The 23,063-nt window shown below is 35.0% G+C and overlaps 1 protein-coding gene and 1 pseudogene across 2 annotated transcripts in view; both read left to right on the top strand.

The window, feature by feature from the left end:
• LOC105831373 (pre-mRNA-processing factor 19) overlaps positions 1-23,063 on the top strand; it is a 210,192-nt gene that overhangs the window by 166,379 nt on the left and 20,750 nt on the right. The window contains exon 9 of one of the 2 annotated variants that reach the window (XM_036282922.1): positions 16,806-16,947. The exons of the other annotated variant lie outside the window; for it this stretch is intronic. The gene's annotated coding sequence lies outside the window, so the exon portion shown is untranslated. Of the gene's footprint in view, positions 1-16,805; positions 16,948-23,063 lie in introns of those variants that run through there. 2 annotated transcript variants of the gene reach the window in all.
• Positions 17,514-19,708, top strand: LOC118644111 (annotated as a pseudogene).

The raw sequence follows: 23,063 nt of genomic DNA, 5'->3' as shown, positions 1-23,063 counted from the left end.
TAAAATCAGAATTTACGGGTTCGCGAGGTTCCCTTGTGAGAATAATAGCTCGACTTTGGACTCGCTCGAGAAAAGGATACAGGACTTACAAAATTTATTCGACAGAAGCCTCGTTCAAATTATTTCTAACAGATTAAACTTAGAAACCTTTCAGAACGAGATACGAAAATTAAAGGAATTAATCGATAAAAACATGAAAGAACACGAGGATAAGTTGCAGAAATTACAGGAAACGCTCGAGGTAAAGGTAAACGATCTCGACGTAAAGTATGAAAATAAAATACGAGAATCGGGAGATGCGTTTTCAAGAAACGTTGAAAAATTAGAAAAGGAATTGCAAGAATTGCAAACAACGTATGAAAAAAAAGTAAACGATTTCGACATGAAATATGAAACACACATTATACAGAATTTGAAAAACACGATCGACAGTAGCTTGACGAAGGATCTGTTAGATTTGAGAACGGAGATCAATACGCAGGGAGAAAACCTACGCAGTTTGCGGAACATTGTGAAAGATTTGATTACGACGTTGGAAGCTGATATTCACAACATCGCCAACAAACATTAAAAACACAAACACTTGCAGGACCTTCGTAATCTTTTATAATTGACATAATGAGCGCCGACAAACGAAGACTCGTGAACGAACTGCATGCACAAGCCCGGAAAAACTTTCCACGACAACGAGTAGTGGTACGCAGATACGACGATCTGTGGCAGGCCGACGTAGTGGAGATGCGTCCGTACGCGCGAGACAACAAAGGACATAATTACATTTTGACGGTTATCGACGTTCTGAGCAAATACGCGTTACCGCTCAAAACCAAGAAAGGAAAAGAAGTTGCCTTAGCCCTAGCAAAGATATTTCGCGAAAACGTGCGACATCCGAAAAATTTGCAAACGGACGAGGGAAAGGAGTTTTACAACGCTAACATGCGTCAAATTCTCAACAAGTATCGCGTGAATCATTATTCTACGTATTCGGTAATGAAAGCGTCCGTAGTGGAGAGATTCAATCGCTCAAGAACGACATGTGGAAAATGTTCACGCTCAACGGATCTTACAGATGGACCGATGCGCTGCCAAAACTAGTGTCATCCTACAATCATCGAAGACATCGAACGATCGGCACGCAGCCAGCGAACGTAACACCGAGCGTCGCCGAGAGGCTCTTGTCTACGGTATACAGTCACACGAAGATCGCCGCCTTGGCGAGATTCAAGATCGGCGAGCCGGTACGCGTCAGCAAGTTTAAAACGATTTTTGAAAAAGATTATACACCAAATTGGAACACCGAGATGTTTCGCGTAGCCAAGGTACAACAAACAAATCCAGTGACTTACCTTCTTAAGGATTATCGTGGTGAACCGATAGCCGGAGGATTCTACGAGCACAACGAGTCGCCAATCCCGACGTTTATCTAGTTGAAAAAGTTCTACGCAAAAAGGGCGACGAGGTTTACGTGAAGTGGTTAGGAATGGATAAATCACATAATTCGTGGATTAAAAAATCGTATTGTAATATCGTTTATTATTATAATCATGTATTACACACAATATGTTCAAATACATAATATTATTTCAATTTATGTATATATTATTGAGACACCCTATAATGACTCCACGGCAGAGTTTCCGTCAATTCAGGCAAGATGTACCGCTTGTCTTCGTAAGGACTGAGAGCAATTTTCATTTCGGAGAACGTGTATACCTCGTGCAGCCTGGATCGTATACTCGACTGACGACGCGTCATTTCTATATTGTTTTGTAGACATCGCGTAAAATCATCGAACGTTATCGTTCTCTTCACCACGTTTTTCTTCACGCCCTTAATTTTCTTCGTGTTCCTCCCTCCAAAAATTCTCGTGGCGTACATTTTTGCCCTCAAACCTACAAATTCCGTCATAATCGCGCCGCAGTTCTCGTCCTTCATCAAACCCGGTACACTCCTATTCACCAGCGGCATAGCGTACGAATTATTCTCCGAATAGTTACTCGTATCGAATCTATCAATAAAACGTTTCATATCCTTGTACACATCGTAACACTCGATTAAATATATCAAACTATCCGTATCCGTGTACATAACTTTACACTTGTCCCGATATAGAGGCAACATATAATCGTAATGAAATTTGTATAAGCGGGTTTTAGCTATTTCTAAAATAGTCATACCAACGTACAACAGTTTATTTAGCGTCACCTCTAATCGACGCAATTCAATGGCCATCAGATCCTCAGCGAAAATGCTTCTACTATGAAAGTTTGGTTTGACAATTAACGCCTCCGCTCCGTGCCTCTCCTCCCAACTCGTCACGAGACGCACATCCACACGATCGCGCACATTTTCCATGGTCTTTCCAAATACCGCGTTGTTTATTAGCTTATACATATTTCTTTCGAACTCGTTTTTCGCACCAATCTTAAATCTCGTATTCAATTCTACGTATCCGCGAAGCCACGGAAATTGTGTGAATCGTAATACGCGATGTCATCGTTACGCGCAATCCGTGTCGCAGGCAGTGTTGCGATAATGTATCACGTAATGCGACTTATCGTGAAGCGTGACCAAAAGCTTGACGTTCCGCTTATCGGGAGGCGTCGTACGCGCGGGACAAAAGGGAAGATCCGTGTGAGCGTCATGCAGTTCGTGCGAATACGCGAGATCCACCTCCAAAATATAATCAAAATATGAATCCGCGGTCACCGACATTACGTCGAAATTAGCAATGTCGTCGAGCCACTGAAAACACGAGTACGGTAACGGTTGGCACATCGCCCAACCATACAGATTATTTACGTCATAATACATAAGAAACAACGATGGCTGCGACGAATCGTAGCACGGTAGATATCTGTTATTTGCACGCGCGTACCTATTCGACTAAGACCACCGCGCACACCACGCTCCACAAACAGCACCATATCGATATCGGTCAGGAGTTCAAAACGAACACCTGTGTATTTCAACATCGCGTCCCACGTATAGCCCGGTAACGTATAATAATGAGCGGGATCCAAACCGTAACTCTCTATGCTATTCTCACGGAACTTTTCAAAAACATCCGCTAAGAGTAGCACGTCCGTTTTTAAATACAGATCGCTGTATTCACCTAGATTTTTAATGTTAAAACGCTGCCAAACGTTAACAGCATGCTTGTGATCATCGTCGGACACGTTCTCTCCCGTTAACGAACTATAAAAAGTCTCTCGCGACGGTAATTTCGTCTCTAGCAACCAATCGACGCTGTCAACGTACTCGTACAGAAACACGCCTTTACGTGCGAGCAGTTCAAAATCTTCGTCGCTCAAATCAGAAAACATTGATCGCGTTATTCGTAGGTCACTTCTATCTAGGTACGACACCAATTTACCGAGACTTTCATTTAGAAATTTATACGAGAATCTATGAATCTCAATTTTACACAATTATGCCATTTTTTTTCTTTCGTAGAACTAACATTCTTCGTGAACGAAATATATGTTTCTTTATTTAATAGTAATAAATCAACTCTACCCTCGTATTCATTAGCAATTTCTTTAATTATAAAATGTGCGTCGTAACCAGATAAATTATGAAAAAACCGGAATTATAAAGGAATTATGGCAATTCAAATTACAATAAATGCGCCGCACCCCTGTACCGTCCAGTAATATGACAATGATCGCGCACACGCAGGTCCGTTGCCAGGAATATTTTTCCGCATATGTGACAACACTTCGCGTCCGAGAAACTACGCATCTCCTCCCTCTTCAACTCCGTCATAGACACAATCATGCCAAGAATATCCTTCGCGTGATGCGCTAAAGAATTTAATTCTTTCGCAAACCAGGAAATACAGTCCTGACCGCGATGCGATATGTACATTGATGACGATGATTCATCGTTTAACGTGCATTTGACATAATAACCAACGCTAAACGCTTTATGACGTTGATAACCGAATCCGTTTTCCGTTGTCATAAAGCTTTCCTCCTTCTTCTTTTTCAAAAGACACTCCAAATCGGCTTATACCACGTACGGGAGTCGCTCCTTTCGATCATAGTTGGGAAATGAAAGCCATTTGGGAACAACAATAGAGTCATCGTTCATCTTTTTGCAATCCACGGCATGCTCGGATAATTTCTCGATCGAATAAAAATAATGCAGACATCTGAAATTACAAAGCTGTTAATTATTAGGAAAATCTACGAGAAAATATTAATGCACCTACCGATCGCATATAAACTTTTTGGTTTTAGTCTTTATTTCGTTCGAGTCCAATCGCGAAAGCTGGCTTATCCAAATATAATGACCCACCGTATGGTTATGTCGTGGATCCGATATATATAACAGATTTATGTGAACGTTTCTCTTGTTAGCCGTAAGGCGCAGAGGAACGATCTTTTTTTTATCACGTTCTTTAAAAATAAAAACATTTACGGATATATTGTTCAAAAATTCAAATTTAGTAATATCTCGCACAGCAACCGGAAAGTCTATTCTATTCTATCGAATTTTAAATACGTCCCATAATCAGGATACGAACTGCATCTTTTTTTATTCTTCTCAACGGGATACATCGCAGCGATCACAGCCCGCGCGAAACATGCGTTATCGTTCACCACCGCTTTCTTACATTTTACGTATGCCGGTGTATCGCACCAACATCCCGTCTGCATGGGATCACATTTATTAATATTAACATTTAAATTCATTATACGCGATAGCACCCATCCGCTATCACGCTCCTGAAATTCCTCCAGTGACGTAAGAACAGCATTGATCACAAATCTTTCGTACCACTCACGCAAATTGGTCAAACCGAACAGCTGTTTATTCGCGGTTGTAATACTTTTAACAGCGCTCTTTGGCAACGAATTTTCCATTAAACACAGTATTAACTTTCAAACATGAATATTTATCTAACTGTTCGCGCACTTTCTCGATCACTTTGTGTCTCGAGTCCTTTAGAAATTCAATAGGTTTGATATAACATGAATTAATCACTGTGCCCGTTAACACACGTTTATTAAAAGCAGTTTCAATTTCCGACCAAATCAATCCTGATCTCTCACCAAGGCCAGCACCAACACAGGCAAAACGATATCGTAACTCGTTCCTTATTCCCTCTAAGCTCAAAATACGAGACACGAAAAAATTTACCGTTCCAGTTATCACGGGACAACGTTGACATTTCTCTCTCAACGCACTAGAACATTCCTCACATCGACGCTCCCACGATAGATAACTCTCCTTGTCAACAATATTGGCCGCGTTCGTAAAAAGATCGTCCACTCACGAGCGATCGACCTCCTCGTCGATCGCTCGCGTTTTCAATCAGTGTGTTCAACCAAGACAAATCGACTAGCGCATCGGTAGCCATATTTTCAACAATATCACTCATGATTCTTGTCTAGAGATCCACATAGTAGAACCCTCGTTATCGATCGGTACTTTAAATTCCACTCGTTGATTCACACGCTTGCTCGCTTCGATATATATAGGACCAATTCGATCCGTGATAAAATAAAGCGTCTTGTAACGAAAACCCGTTGGTATACTAAACAGATATTCCCTTCCTCGATCACTCACAGCCATTACCGTCTTTATCCACAAGTCTTCTCGCGCAAATACATTTCCAATCTCTTTCTTTAGATGATAAGTCCCCAAATTCCATCGCTTATTCTCCTTCTTCACGAACCAACGATTACGCTCTTCGCTTGCGGTTGAGGTAGATGACATTGACTCGTCGCAATAAAGAACCTCCTCGTTTTCAATTTCCGCCGAAAATCTTGTCTCCATGCAACAAAAACGAAATGCAGAGAAACGACGCGCTCTTATATACCCGACTTAAACGGAAATGCTATACGAAAGAAATATTATTATTATTAGATGACAAAACTATACTGTGCACATTCCGAAGAAATTCACGAGATAGGCCACAGGCTCGACCAATTAAAATTTGCTGAGTAAAGATGCAAAAACGGAAAACAACGAGAGGAATCGCTCATCGCGCCTGAATCCGTACGGTCTCGCGTCGGAAGCGTTTTTCCGCTGTGCTTACGCATCGTCGAAAAATAGATTGTTCGACCACTCTATGCGCTTAAATATACGTATACGCATCAACAAAAGACGTTTCCCATGGATTTCCCCGTGCGCCTCAAACCGTACGGTTTCAGCATCGAACACGTTCCCAGGTCGAGAGGACGACCAATTAAAAGATGACGCGAGTAAAAGTGCAAAAAAAAAAACGAAAAAGCGCGCGATAACTCACCCATCCGTACGCTCGAATCCGCATACGCACACGTTCCCCATGGATTTTCACGTGCGCCTCAAACCGTATAGTTTCACCAGCGGACGCGTTTCTTGTGTGCGCTTGAAACCGCGTACGCATCCTTGAAACGCGTTCCTCATAAGATTCCACGTGTGCCTCAAGCCGTACGGTTTCACCAGCAAACGCGCTTACTGTGTGCGCCTCAATCCGTACCCCCGTGCGCCTCAATCCGTACCCCCGTGCGCCTCAATCCGTACCCCCGTGCGCCTCAAACCGTACGGTTTCACCAGCAGACACCCTTCACACCTTTCACAAAATCCCCCGCTCCTATACTTCTCTCATTTCCCATCTCATTTACATTCCCCCCACGACCCCCTCGGAGCACCCGGTTGCGACCGCGTACAATTTTCTCAAAATTTCTATACGGCCCTCCACTCATTTCCCATTTGATTTACCTTTCCCCCACGTACTCCTCAGACCACCTGATAGTAGAACCCGCATAGAATAAGTACTAGTATCGATTTCGATAAGGAAGAAGCTCCTCAATTGTTCACGCAAGCTCGTCTAAATGATTTAGTAAGAGATTTGATGCTGCCTAAAAGTCGATCAGAATTGCTAGGGTCTAGGTTACAAGAGATGAATCTGTTGGTTCCGGGGACATCTTTTGCTTGGTACAGAGACAGAAAGAAAGATTACATTCCATTTTTTGCTGAAGATGATGAACTAACTTATTGTACGGATATACATGATTTGATGGCAAAATTGGGTTTATCATATGATCGTAGTCAATGGCATTTTTTCATCGACTCCTCAAAAAGGAGCTTTAAGATGGTTCTTTTATACAATGGCAACGAATACACTTCCATCCCCATTGCACACTCAGTATACCTAAAGGAATCCTACGAGAATATGAAAAAAAATTTTTGGAAAAATCAGATACGATGAACATAAATGGTTCATATGCGGTGACTTGAAGATAACAACTATACTTCTTGGGCAATAGTTAGGATACACAAAAAATCCGTGTTACATTTGTTTGTGGGATAGTAGAGCTAGGGAAGAACATTAGAATAAAAAAAGTTGGCCTCTGTAAGTCTCTCAAGCCAGGATCATTTAATGTTCTTCAGAAACCTCTGATTGATTTTAAAAAAATACTTCTGCCTCTTTTACACATCAAATTAGGACATATGAAGATATTTGTGAAAGCACTTGACAAGGATGGAAAATGTTTTCAATTTTTCCTTAAGATATTTCCATCCTTATCTGATGCAAAAATAAAAGGAGTCTTCAATGGACTGGATATAAGAAAAGTTATGAAGTTTACGGAATTTGAAAATACGATGACAAAATATGAAAAAGCGGCATGGGTGGACTTAAAAAATGTTGTCAAAAGTTTTTTTTTAGGAAATAAGAACGAAAATTACGAGGTAGTTGTTGAGAAAATGCTCAAAAGTTTCGAAGAACTAGGTTGTAACAGAAGTTTGAAAGTCCACTTCCTTCATTTTCATTTGAAATCATTCTCTGAGAATCTTGGAGACATAAGTGAAGAGCAAGAAGAAAAATTCCATCAGGACATAAAAGAAATGGAACGTAAGTACCAAGGTCGGTGGAATGTCACATGTTGGCCGACTACTGCTGGAATCTTAAGTGTGATCAAGTGGGAGTGAGTGAGTCCCAGATGCGCACAGTAATAAACGGACACAACAGGCTGAGTGAAACGGACACAGACCAAATGCGCACAGTCGTAAACCCATGTGGTGCAGAGAATGCTTTGCACACACACACACACACACGGGAAGGTGCAAGGGGGGCTCCGCCCGCCCTCCCGCATCCCCCGTCGGTAGAGGTGCCCGAAAAGTCGCAACCCTTGTGGTAAGTCTGTTGGTTACTGTGTCCGTTTGGTCTGTGCGCATTTGGTCCGTGCGCATTTGGTCTGTGTCCGTTTCACTCAGCCTGCTGTGTTTGTTTATTACTGTGCGTATATGGGACGCTCCCGTGGAAGTTAGCCATAAAAGAAAGTCTGACACTAGAAGCCTGGAACAAAAGAGAAAAAGATTTCATAAATCAAAAGATTGAAACTAAAATTTCTTGACTATGTACTGATGCAAATAAAACTATGGAAATAAAAAAGATTATAAATATGGCGGACGTCGATTCAAAAATATAATTGCGCCCACAAATGGCAGTCTTCTGAAATTTTTTACTCAGAAACAACGCATTATAGCGAAAAATCGCAAGAAACACTTTATATTTGAAATTTTACGCAGAGTGCGCCAATTTTTTTTAATTTTCTAATTTTAAATTTTCTGGATTATCGTCCGCGATATTGGATCCACCATGTTTAATTGTGGAAATCTGAGTGCCAGATTCGTGAGCAGCGACGGACTCTTTGAACTACACTCTTTTTCCCAAAATTACTCAAAACCAAAAGATTTCAGGTATTTCAAATAAATCAACATTATCGCTTTATTTGATTTTCTGTTTGCAGTACAAATTTAAATCTGCTGTATCTCGGTGAAAAAAAACCTATTTAGATGTTTCAAAATGAAAATTCAAGGGCAAGATTTGTACTTTACAGTGTATTGTTTTGTTTTTGTCGGTAAAATTCTCTGCAACCAGGAGTGAACTCCAATAATGCCCTAAAACAGCCATTTTTGCACTTTTAGATTAGAATATCTCAAAATCCTGACGTGATGGCGCTATTCTGAGGCCAGATTTGAATTCACCCCTACAGCATGAAATATTGCTGCAACGTTGCAGAAATATTGCAATAGTGCATAATATAACCAATATTGCAGCAATATTACAAATGTAATATTCCCTAGTAAATGTTGCACAATATTGCAGCAATATTACAAATGTAATATTCTTTAGCAGATGTTGTGCAATATTGTAGCAATATTACAAATGTAATATTCCCTAACAGATATTGCACAATATTGTGGCAATATTATATTGCAACCTTGCAAAATTTATTTCCGTATAATCCGTATTTCTTAATCTAAAGCTAACAATAAGTAATATTTTACATAATTTTAAGGGACAAATAAAAAAATAGAGCAGGATATTTTTATTTTAAATTTTTATGTTAAGATTAGAGCTAAAAGATACAATTGTTCAACAAATTCTGTAATTACGACAGCGTTGCGTCCCATACTAAACTGACGAGGGAACGGACAGAACTGTCCCTCACCGATTTTAATGAGCTTTGGATATGTTGTAGAACATAAAAAAAATATTAAACCCATATTTTTTTTTATCTGCGTATCTCGACGTTTAGGGGTTGAAACCACCCCTCGAAAATAACGCATTTTTTCGTTTTTTGCGAATATTTTTGAAAATATAAGGTTTATGAAAAAATGTTCTATACAAAAGTTTTATGGCATTTTATACTCTTTACAATGGTATATTTGTATTTTTAAAAAACATCTCCTTCCTATTACTAATAGATACTTTATTGAAGCCTCACGCCTGCGCGAGAACAACCGATCCGTCTATCACTGTTACTATATTTATACGTTGGTGTCGTGTGCAAGATGTACGAACAAAGATCTCCTTCCTATTACTAATGGATATTTTATTGAAGCCTCACGTGATACGCTTGCGCGATAACAACCGGTCCCTCTATCAACACTGATATTAAAGTTATTTGTCCGTGTCATATGCAAAATGTATATATACATCCGTATAAATGTATTTTCAAACTTCAAATTAAATTAAATTATATACTTATATTATCTTTATTATCAGAGCGTGCTACGTGCATATAGTATAAATAATATAATTATGCAAATAGTTATTGCAGTTTATGTTTTATATTTTTCTCTTGATATTATATATTTCGTTATATTGTATTTGCAGTTTTAAATGTTAAAAAATATTTTGCTTCATATTAATTTATATTCGCATTTGTAACAATAAAAATGTACGTAGGCACATACGTATATATATGCTACTTTTGTTATATATATGAATTTATGCTATATATCGTGTAATATATAGTGCGTATTATATAATTAAAATTAATGCATTTTTATGTTTTAATATAAAAATATACGCAGAAGAGGCAGTTATTGAGTGTAACGCGACTAAAGAAATAACGCAACACTACTTCTAGCGCGGCACCTACAACGCGAGATTATTATCTCGTTTTGCTAATAATTGAGAATGATGGAACCCATATGTTATTATATATGGGTAGATTCGGCTTTTAATGCTCTTTAATTTTTGTCCTTACAAAATTTTTAAAATGTTGAAAAAAAGGGTGGGAGGTGGGATAAATTAAAAAATTTAAAATTTTTTAAAAATACAAATATACTATTGTAAAGAGTATAAAATACCATAAAACTTTCGTATAGAACATTTTTTCATAAACCTTATATTTTCAAAGATATTCGCAAAAAACGAAAAAATGCGTTCTTTTCGAGAGGTAGTTTCAACTCCTAAACGTCAAGATACGCAGATAAAAAAAAATATGGGTCTAATAATTCCTTATGTTCTACAACATATCCAAAGCGCATTAAAATCGGTGAGGGACAGTTCTGTCCGTTCCCTTGTGAGTGAAGCAAGTCCAAAAGATCTCACTCTGACTTATATACTACATCAATTAAATATGTATGAACCATACATGCATGTATAATTCTAGCATATAAATTGATCAGGATGGGCATTTTCTGGACTTGCTTCATCTTAATGCTTGCTTAAATCTAGAATGGAACGATTCGATATCCGTGGGTGTATGTTAATTTAATTAATTACTTTTTTAATTAATAATTTTTTTAATTATTGTGCCATAACGGTATAACAATAAATTCATTTTCTGTTTTTCGTATAATACACATCTTACATATTATTTGATTAATGGTAACAATACAGTAATTGATTGTCTTCTGTGACTGTAAAAATAGACAGTATTGCTGAGGAACATGGCGTTTCATATATACTACCGATAATGTTACACTTTCTTCCTATAATATAAATATCATTTGCTCGTCTCATTACTATTATGTTCAAAACTCTTACAATAAGTTTATTATCTAGCATTACAATATTATTACTTGCATCGTTACAGTTAATGTAATATTTGTCACTGTGAATTATTTTATATTGTATTATGGTATTGTGTAGAAAGTCTGGTAAAAGGGGTCCGTCATGATGTTCATCTTTTAATTGGCATGTATTAGGAACTATTATTGATTCTTGAAACATTTTCAACTGCCGTTCCTTATATCGTCGTGCTACTTGCTGCAACGGTTTTTCAGGTTTTCTAATCAATTTCTTCAAACTGCCTAAACAATTTTCAAATCGAAAAGCACTGAAATTATCTAATGCTCCATTTCTTCTTACTTCATTACCTAAATAAAGTAAATTGTGCACATTGTGGGAAACAAATTGTTTGCCATATAGAACTTGAAAACTTTCCACGAAATAGGCCAATAATTTTTAGCGTATTTTATATTGTTGTTTGTGATTAATATTGGAGTTATTAGTATTGAAATAGCAATATGTAATGTAAAAAAATGTTCATATATTTCTCGTTGCAAGACTGATTTCAACACAACAGGTCCAGTGTATAATATGAATTGTCGGAATTCAGTGGCCTTCCAATATTTAATATCTGATAAACTTCTCGGTTTTCGTGAGAATTCTTTTGGCATTGAACTTCTTAATGCAATTAAATGTTCGGATATACAGTTTCTATTTGTACTACCAATTCGTATTGTCAATGGTCCCTTCATCCATAACAGCAACAACTTTTTTACGATACCTAAGCAAACTAGATGCATATAATCTAATGCAACAGATGATATTAGGCCAATATTTGGAATTTGCACTAGCGATGTTTCTCCTTAATGATATTCTTCATCAGTTCTGAGATTATAAGCAGTCTTAGAATAAGGAAAGCACATAATTCTCTGTATATATTCTCCTACAATAGTGCATTTCGAACAGCTTGAAAATCCATTATGACCTTTTGTGTATAAGATAAATGATTTCGCAGGAGCATCACAAATAATAATGGAAAGAATAACATTAATACGACGTTCGCCAAATATGAACCCATCTTGTATAAGTATTTTTAATTCATTAATGAATGGCCCAAGAAAATCATTGGCTGATGTCGGTTTATCTGCGCCATAATATATGCCTATTATGCAGACAGATTTAAAAATTTCATCAGATACGAGAATTGGCCAAAGACAATGAGATGACGACTTAGATATTGGTAAACCGTCGATATTCAAAGAGAAAATTACATTATTAACAGTTAGTCCTGCATCAGCATATTTATTCATAAGTAAATTTATGACATCTGGTAATCCAAAATGTACATATTCTCCACCTGCAATACTCTTATAATTCATTATGTAGGGTGTATGTAAGAAAGTCCGTGCGTCTTTAGGTAATGACAAATTTGGAATATATTTTAAATGCAATTGTAATAGTTCATTTATAGCTGTGTGTGATATATTATTACGTAGAGCCCAATCATGCAAATCAGGTCTAAAATTTTCCAGTTGTTCATTGTCAGATTGTACATCTGCACAAGGTAGTTCATTTACATTTGAGTCATCCAAAATACAATGATAATATTCATTGTTATCGTTCATTAATTCTTCGTAATATTCTTTTTTATATTCTGATATGTTGTTATTTGATACTTCAAGTGATTGCATATTGCTTTCGTGTTCATTTTCCAATAGTTCTAAATGACTGGATGATGGATTTCCATCCGTCGTTTCTATATTCCTGTTTTGTAAGTCGTTTGTTATATGAAGTCGTTCTGCTTCATCAACATACACATGACTGCTGATATATCTTGTAGATTTTGACGACAAACTCTTTTCATATCTTCTTGTATAATTCGTCTTTGGTGTCTCCGTGAACACTGCTCGAAAGGCTTCCTTCTGTGTTCCTCATCAACCATGATTTCTTAGATCTAATATATTAATGAAAAATAATATTGGAGACGTTACCCAGATAGCCAAGCGTGATTAAGCATTTTAAAGAAACTAATGCACAAAATGTATTGCTAGATATTTGCTGTATATTTGCTGACATTGAAGTAGAACACGTTACGAATACAGCAATATGTCTGCTTATACATGCAAACAGTTGGCGAAATTTTCCGAGCAAACAGTTTGCAATACTCATATATTATGTTGTCTACAACATGACAGCAACATGACGGCAATGAATGATTCAATCGAATGAATGATTATACCCACATAGAAATCAAACCTCCAATAGACGTCCATTAGACGTCTGCCATGGAAGTTTAAACTTCCAGTGGACGTCCATTAGACGTCTAATATAGAGCCATTAGAAATCCACAGTTCCGCATTGCGTACGTCTAATAGACCTCCATTAGACGTCGTCAAAGAGGTCTATTAGACGTTGTGTGGATTATTAATAGAGGCTTCATGGAACCTCGATGGATGACTGACGGATGTTTTGTGGATCATTAGTAGAAGCTTTATGGAGTCTCGATAGATGATTGACGAAATAAAAATTAAAAATAAAAATTTCATTTTTTTAAAATTATTTTTATCAACAGTACATACTAAATTTAGGACAAATTTTTATTAATGAATTAAATTTAAATTATATTATTTTATTTTATTCTTACTTGCCGCTGGTAGGTTTTGGTAAGGTCCCAGAACCTGGGACCTTAGGATTACGAACCTTGTACTCTATCTGCTACGCCAATTTTACTCATCGACATGGGTACTTGTTATTGTCTACATATACCTATATGTTATAAACTGACGCAATTATATTATTTTTATAAAAGCAATTAAATTTTGCAAAACATTAAAAATAAACAGCATTAATTTATTTACTTATAAATTTCATTGTTAAATTTATCTTTTTACATAACCTTAATAATTTGATGGAATTTGCGATCTATTTAACATTAATACTTTGAAGCGTTCAAATGGTTAATTAGATGGTTAACTTTATAGATCATATATTCTAAGAAAAATTGAATAGTACATTTATTATTTTGTTTTTATTCAGTATATGATGAATTTAGATTTTGTGCATTTTTTGTGCGCAATAATTGTAGACAAACCGTTATTTTGGAAAACATGATCTTTATGATAATTTTTTTAAATATTAAATGGATCTCTCGATCAAGATGTTAGTGTTGTCTGATTTTTGAGTCAACTACGACGCGCATAGACGGCTCAAAAATCGGACAGCATTGTGATATTTTTTACGAGACATTAAGCTGATATTATTTAGCTGATGTCATAAGAACAACATTTTCAAGAAACTTAAATGAAACTTTTCAATGAGATATCTCAAAGACCTCTCTTAGTAGACGTCTCTGATAAATGTTATCATTTGACATCATGTCCAAGATATCTAAATGTTTTCTTTAAAAAGTTCTCTTAAAGTTTTCATTCTGACAAGTGTGTTATTTGGGTAACTTTCATAATGGAAGTAAATGTTCCATAGAGCTATGGAAGTTTAGTGAATCCCTAATGGACATCTATCTAACTTCCACCATGGAAGAAAACGTCCAATGGAGCTATGGATGTTTAATGGATCTCTAATGGATGTTTATCTAACTTCCACCACGGAGATAAACCTCCAATGGAGCCATGGAAGTTTACTAGATCCCTAATGGACGTCTATTTAACTTCCATCATGGAAGTAAATGTTCCATAGAGCTATGGAAGTTTAATAGATTCTTAATGGACATCTGTCTAACTTTCACCATGGAAGTAAATGTTCCATAGAGCTATGGAAGTTTAGTGAATCCCTAATAGACGTCTATCTAACTTCCACCATGGAAGAAAACATCCAATGGAGCTATGGGTGTTTAATGGATCTCTAATGGATGTTTATCTAACTTCCACCACGGAGATAAACCTCCAATGGAGTCATGGAAGTTTACTGGATCCCTAATGGACCTCTATATAATTTCCGCCATGGAGGTAAACCTCCAATGGAGCTAAGGAAGTTTACTAGACCTCTAATGGACGTCCATCTGACTTCCACCATGGACATAGACGTCCCACGGATCTATGGAGGTTTAAGTGGATGTCCAGTGCACATCCACTGGATGCCAATTTTTATATGGGTATCTTGAGCATCATGATGCAAACATGACAGCAACAACACATATATAATAATTTTCATTTGTTATTGCATATATGCTTTTAAACTATGAAGTTTTTTTAATTGTAGCTTATTATTTACAAATTGCTGACAATATAAACTTGTCACACATTTACGACAACTTTTCAATAAAAAGACGTCTATATTTTTGAAATTTAAATATAATTAATATATAGATATTAATTTTTATAATTATACATGCTTGCAAATATATATTATCCCAGGTAAACCAGGTTGACTATAATATATATATACATATAAATTTAATTATAACTTTTTTAATCATATTACACATAAATATATTTACAAAATAAAAGATAAACATGAATAAAATTAGCAACATATTATTCATTATTATATAAAAGATAATACTTTATCGATGATTTATTATAGAAATAAAATGTAAAATAAAATAATTTTTTATACATATCCCAGGTAGTAAGATTTGTACAAGTAATATTTTGTAAATATTTGTAAATATTTCATAAATATTTTTATAACATTTATGATAAATCTTTATGATCTGTCAAATTTAAGACCACAAAAATATTCATAAAAAATTTGGATAAATATTTATAAAATATTCAAATAAATATTATAAATATTTTGTAAATATTTTATAAATATTGTGTGCTGTCTGGGATATAATTTAGCTTTATCAAAAGAACAGAACAAAAACATATTTTTATAAGTTATTCTACATGTTATTTCGCATATGTAAAAAGCAGTAAAAAAACTGTAAATTTATATTTATTTATAAATATTATTTAACTATACGTTTCATGTTTCTGACATCTATTGAACTTATCTATAACAAATATGTATTCATGAGCATCAAGTGTTCATGGATCATTGCGAAGTGCTAGGTTGCGTACGATCTTCGAAGTCAAGCAGTGTCGACGGCGGTTCAGAGTTGGATGGGTGACCGCAGAAGTTTTATAAGGCAATGCCAGATGTGAGTATATTGTCAGCATATGAGCATTCATTATTTGACATATGTTGTCGTCATGTTGCTATTAACATGCTGTTGGTTGCGGATGGCATACCGATGATAACAAGTTGCCGTCAATTTGCTGTCAATACGCTGTTAATCACGGATGGCAAATTGACAACACGAGTTGTCGTCAAGTTGCTGTCACAAATCACTTTTTTGCGAGTAACAAATTGATGCTGACATATTGCAATCAATTTACCGTTGTTAGAATTAGAATTCACGTGAGTTCAGTTCGACAGACATAATGCTGACGCACTTTGTTCTAAGTTTGTCAAAATTAGTTGCTTCAATGATTGTTGGCGATTTGACAGCAAACTCGCTGCATTTGGCTATCTGGGTTACTTGAATACGTGTAAAGAAATGAAAATTAGTGTAAACGTAAAAGTAAAATGTTCCGTTCCGTTCTCGTTTGTGTTTAAGAGAGTCACTCCATGTCAGTTTCGGACATAAAAGTAATGTCACGCGTTTGCAACACAACAGAACGCTACAGCGTATAAAAGGGATGCGGAAACAAGCGGGCGCCTGTATGTATGTACAGTCGGCGCCACAGAGGTTGACACAGGGTGCAGCACCTCTCGCTCATTGTCTCTGCGCTACTAATGCGCATTCGCGGATAACTGCCTGACTAATGGCGGACGTTCTATTCCATACGTCGTCTACAATTAGTGGTAAATACGCAAATATATTTACATATATAAGAAGTTATATATCACTAATGCACACAGTGTGCAGTTTTTATCGTATTAGCAGAAATTATGTCTAAATCACAGAAAAAGTTTAGTATTGCCAAATTTCCTGACGGATTACAAATAGTTCCGTCTTGCTGGATTAATAGAGAACGAAATGACTGTATTTGGCCAGGTCATGTCAAATCTCAATATACCTTGGACAAATTAATTACAAAAGCAATGGTTCCGCCAGAGACTGCTACATGGAACATTTACAAAATAAAGAGAATTTTTGGCTCGGCAAGTACATTCATATTTTGCAGCAAATAACTATTTTCATAGGTTATCTCATAGTATATTTTTGGAAACACGTTTGCACATTCTCATAATTAATACACTACGTTATTGGGTATTTTAACAAGCTGTGCAAAATGTAAAAGAACATTTAAACTTTCCCTAAGATACTTGGAAACGAGCCCAGGAGAAGTTAGTAGATGCAGCCGAAACATCAACTATCACTGATTCCGAAGATTTCTCTGAAAACGAATGGAGATTGCGCAGGAAGAAACATAGGAGAGATAACGCACGCAAAACTTATTATAATATATCTTCAGATGAAGATAAGAAAAATATATCTGGCCAAAAAGAATCAAAAGATGACAGCCACCATGCGAAGAAGAGAAAAGGCAATAACATTAACAATCTGTCTCAAATGCCATCACTACCCAAGCCGCCTTCATATTTATTGCAACCACCTATTTCAAATTGTTCACCCAAAGCATCAACATCAAAAATAAACGACGCGCAAACCATAAGTAAGCTTTCATTATTACTAAGACTCATAATAGTGCAATTATTAAACTTTTTAATGAATTACAGGTGACACAATTCTGTCTCATACATTAGACGAGACTATTCATACATCTTCCAAAGAAGGAATACTTTCTGAGAATGTCTCTCATGATCCATCTGTCAGTGGTAAGATTTATTTTAGTCATTGATTATAGTTTTAATCAAAGCATATATTAAGAATTACTTTTGTTTGTGAAGAGTTCAAGAACTTTATGGTTAAAAGCATGGCAATACTATTAAGAAGAACACAAACTATAGAAAATGGATTACAGATATTTGAAAGTCAACAAAAACAAGCGGAAGACAAAAATAATAACGAAGAGGAAGTTGCCATTCCCATTTGTACTGAAGAACAATTATTGGAGTTTGAAACACAATTACAAAATGCCGTATTCTTTAAGAAAATGGTAAGTTGTCTGATACCAATTATTTCTTAAATTAATTAATGATTAATGTAACAATTGCCTATCAACACACTTAAAAAGTAATTTTTCCACTGCATATTACAACATGTTATAAAATGTTGTACTAATTGATATATATTTTGTAAATATATAACGCTTATGAATCATGCTTATCCATTAATTGCATTAAATTTATTGCTTTCATATATAAAATTTATATTATATGTATATTATTAATATTACTATACTTGTACAATATGCTCGAACTATGTTTTCTACAATTGTGATATAAGTTAAAAATTTAATAGTAAATACATACCAAATCATATGAATATTTCTGGCTACGTGTAGTAAGCGACCTGAACAATGTGTTTACTATATTTACAGGACAATTAAGTGTTAAACGTTTCTGCTTCTCTTGCTACGTCTTTAATTGTTTTATCGCATACACGAAATTGAGCAATAATGTTCCTTTTTTCAGTCTTTATCATATATTGTTACATACATTTAATCTTTTTATTGTACAGAGTTCCTCTTTGAAACTTGTTGGTGGAGATAAAATAAGCTCAGCAACAAATGGAGTTTTTAGCAGGTTAATTGCTGATGCACTTGCTACAAAATACAGTTGGCAAGGAGAAAAAAGGAAAAAAAACCTTTACTGCACTACGGACATCTAAATTAATTATAAGTAAGCATCTATCAGTCCATACAGATCTCCATAGGACATCTTGGAGACGTTCTTAAAATGGACCCAGATAACACAAAATATTTATAAAATATTTATAAAATATTTATAAAAAGGAAAAATATTTATGATAAATATTTTGTACATATTTTTATGTCCGAGTTTGTCAGGTATAAAAAAAATTATGCTAAACATTTATAAAAATATTTAAAATAAATATTTATACCATTATTATTAAAGAATATAAAAAATATTTCAAGTTCATATACCATAAATATTTTTCAGTACATTTTAAAAATATATTCTATATATTGTTGATAATAATTTTTGAAAATAAATTTGTAAAACATTTATAAATATTTATGATAATATTCTGTGCTATCTGGGGATGTCTTTAGGTCTCTTGGAGATTTACTCTGTCCGAGAATAAGAAGTAATAAGAATGAATATTTATTTACATTTATATTCTGAAAGATTACAAAAACGCTATATAGTATTAAATGTTTTTTTTTCCTTTTTATTATAGAAACTGTACATATGATATGTCCGACACAATATAGTGACACGCAAATAATAGAAGCTGCTTCAAAATGGCTTGCTCAAGCAACAACGCGGTTGAAACGTGCTGAGGCGAAACATTCACGACAATCAATTGAAAATGATTTCGAACATTCGCGAGATGGAAGCGATGGTGATAGGGAGATCCACAACTAAATTTTACTATTTGTTTAAAATCTACAAGCATAATGTGATGATGTTATGTAATACGCTTCCATATTTTTTTAAACATTATATAATATTTGTTTTGTTTCTAACGTCATATAATTATATGATTGTTTTTATTTTACACGTTATATAATATAATTGTTTTTATTTTACACGTTATACAGGGTGTCCCAAAATTCGTGACTTAAAATACTATAGTGAGGAAATGCTTGAAAAATTAAGTAAAAAGTTTATTTGTAAATTTTTATTTTAAACAATAGTTTTTAAGATATAAAAATTGGAAGCTGGCCAATCATATACTACTTTTAGATGGACGTTTATTTATGAGTCGCGCGTGCAATAGTATATATTAGTAAGCGCGCACTTTAGACTATGTACGCGTTCTTGATATACAGGGAGTCCCAGAGCATACTGGTCACTGTTCATAAAAAGGTAGATGGGATTGAGATGAACATAAAAGTTCAATATTGTTGTGGGTTTGGTCTGCTAATAATCGAGATATAAATTTTTTAAATTATGCGAATGAGAGCGCGCCTTGCGCGCCGAAGGAAGGACTCGAGCCGCTCGAGCCATAGCACGGCCTACTGTTTCAAGCATTGGCTGCCGGCGGCGGCGGGGGAAAGAAGGAGAAGCGTGGCGTCGTCGCCGTTCCCACGTCTCGCCGCACCGCGCCTAAGCTCGCGTCGATGGCTGCTACGCACACTCGCGATTACATGACGAGATTATAAATTATTAATAAAAATAGGACAAATTTAAATCGTAATAAACTTTTGTAAATAAGAAAGTCGAAAAAGAGAAAGCGATGGAAACGTATGGAACCCGCAAATAATATAATATTTGCCGCATCAAATTCTTTTATCGTTTTTTATGGAATATTAAATTAACGAAGATTTATCACGATTGATTCTTTATACATTCTCCTTTCGTAACCATCTTATTAGAAAATTACGAAATGCACGAAATACTATCCCTAATATGCACTCTTTGTAAAATAACACGATAGAAAAATATTCACGTTTGATCTAACGACTTCAGGATAAATTATTCGATGCAACTTCTACGGTAATTATAGGTAATTAGAGATCAATGTTATGTCAAGTATCGTTAGTATGGTTAACTAGAAATGATTTTCTCTTGTATATGATAGAGAACTTCGAATTTCTTCTATCGTTAATACATTATAAGTCACTGAAAATCTGTCGTAATTAATAATGCAATTAAAGGTAGAAGAAACTCTGAATTCTTTTATTCATTATTGAATTTTTTATTTACTCTTAATTTGTATGTAAAATTGAACTTTGTACTTTTATACTTTGTAATTTAACAGGAATATCTTTCCCTCTAAAGTATTTACAGAAACACGATAAACGACATTTTCAACAACAGTTCCAATCAATATTATTAGAGTTTCATTAAATGTCATAAAATTTTTTTAACAAGATTACTATTTTTTAACATTTTTAACATTAAACACGATACGACACTCAGAAAGAAAGTATCGTGGTGATTATTTATTGCAGTTTTAGTGATAACTTTTGATAATTTTTTTTTCGATCGTGTGTAACACTAAAAATATAAAGAAATGATAATTGTTAAAATTTTATTCAAATTACACATAATGAAAGTAGAATAGTACAAACTAAAGATGTTGTTAAACGTGATAATATTTATTGTATTTGTGTACTACGTAGTGTTTGAGAGGGAAAGAGGGGGAGAGAGAGAGAGAGAGAGAGGGAGAGAGAGGTGTCATACTAAAATGCGCGAAATATCATAGTATGTTACATTCTTTGTTATAACACAGAAAAATATTCCCTCTTGATGTAACGATTTCACGATAGCTTAGGCGCGATGCTACGATAATTATGCTTAAAAATTAATGTTCAATATCATGTATTGTTAACACAACGAAGGATTTTCTTTTATAACCATAGAAAACTTACAGTTTCTTCTACTTTTAATTGCATTATTAATTATTAATTATAATAATATAAAATACGACAGATTTTCAGTGACGTATAATGTATTAACGATAGAAGAAATTCGAAGTTCTCTATCATATACAAGAGAAAATCATTTCTAGTTAACCATACTAACGATACTTGACATAACATTGATCTCTAATTACCTATAATTACAGTAGAAGTTGCATCGAATAATTTATCCTGAAGTCGTTAGATCAAACGTGAATATTTTTCTATCGTGTTATTTTACAAAGAATGCATATTAGAGATAGTATTTCGTGCATTTCGTAATTTTCTAATAAGATGGTTACGAAAGGAAAATGTATAAAGAATCAATCGTGACAAATCTTCGTTAATTCATTATTCCATAAAAAACGATGAGAGAATTTGATGCGGCAAATGTTATATTATTTGCAGGTTCCATACGTTTCCATCGCTTTCTCTTTTTCGACTTTCTTATTTACAAAAGTTTATTACAATTTAAATTTGTCCTATTTTTATTAATAATTTATAATCTCGTCATGTAATCGCGAGTGTGCGTAGCAGCCATCGACGCGAGCTTAGGTGCAGTGCGGCGAGACGTGGGAACGGCGACGACGCCACGCTTCTCCTTTCCCCCGCCGCCGCCGGGCCAATGCTTGAAACAGTAGGCCGTGCTATGGCTCGAGCGGCTCGAGCCCTTCCTTCGGCGCGCTCTCATTCGCATAATTTAAAAAATTTATATCTCGATTATTAGCAGACCAAACCCACAACAATATTGAACTTTTATGTTCATCTCGATCCCATCTACCTTTTTATGAACAGTGACCAGTATGCTCTGGGACTCCCTGTATTATCGAAATGTCGCAAATTAACAATGTCAATAAATAAGTAACCTATGAATATAAAATCTTTAAAACGTCAACATTGTATCGCTAATATTGTAGTTTACAAAGAAACGTTCAAATTATTACAACTCATATTCATGCAATAATATTAATAAATATTAAGAAACATAAATAAAATTTAATTAATTAGAAGCCGTAGTATTGACGATTTAAAGATTTTGTATTTATAAAGTTTATTTATTGACATTATTAATTTGCGATTAATATTATGACATCTTGGACGGTATTGTATCAAGAACGCGCACGTAATCTGCGTGCTCACTAATGTTACTGCAAGTGCGACTCATGGATAAACGTCCATCTAAAAGTAGTATATGATTGGCCATCTTGCAATCTTTATATCTCAAAAACTACTGCTTAAAATAAAAATTTTAAAATAAACTTTTTACTTAATTTTTCAAGAATTTCCTTGCTATAACATTTTGAGTCGCGATTTTTGCGTTATACTCTCTGTATAACATGATGTTTTTATGTTTCGACAATTATATGGTATCT

Source organism: Monomorium pharaonis, chromosome 2 (assembly GCF_013373865.1).
Source record: "Monomorium pharaonis isolate MP-MQ-018 chromosome 2, ASM1337386v2, whole genome shotgun sequence".
Taxonomy (NCBI): domain Eukaryota; kingdom Metazoa; phylum Arthropoda; class Insecta; order Hymenoptera; family Formicidae; genus Monomorium; species Monomorium pharaonis.
Note: the sequence above shows the minus strand (reverse complement) of the source record. Positions and strands in the feature narration are given on the sequence as shown.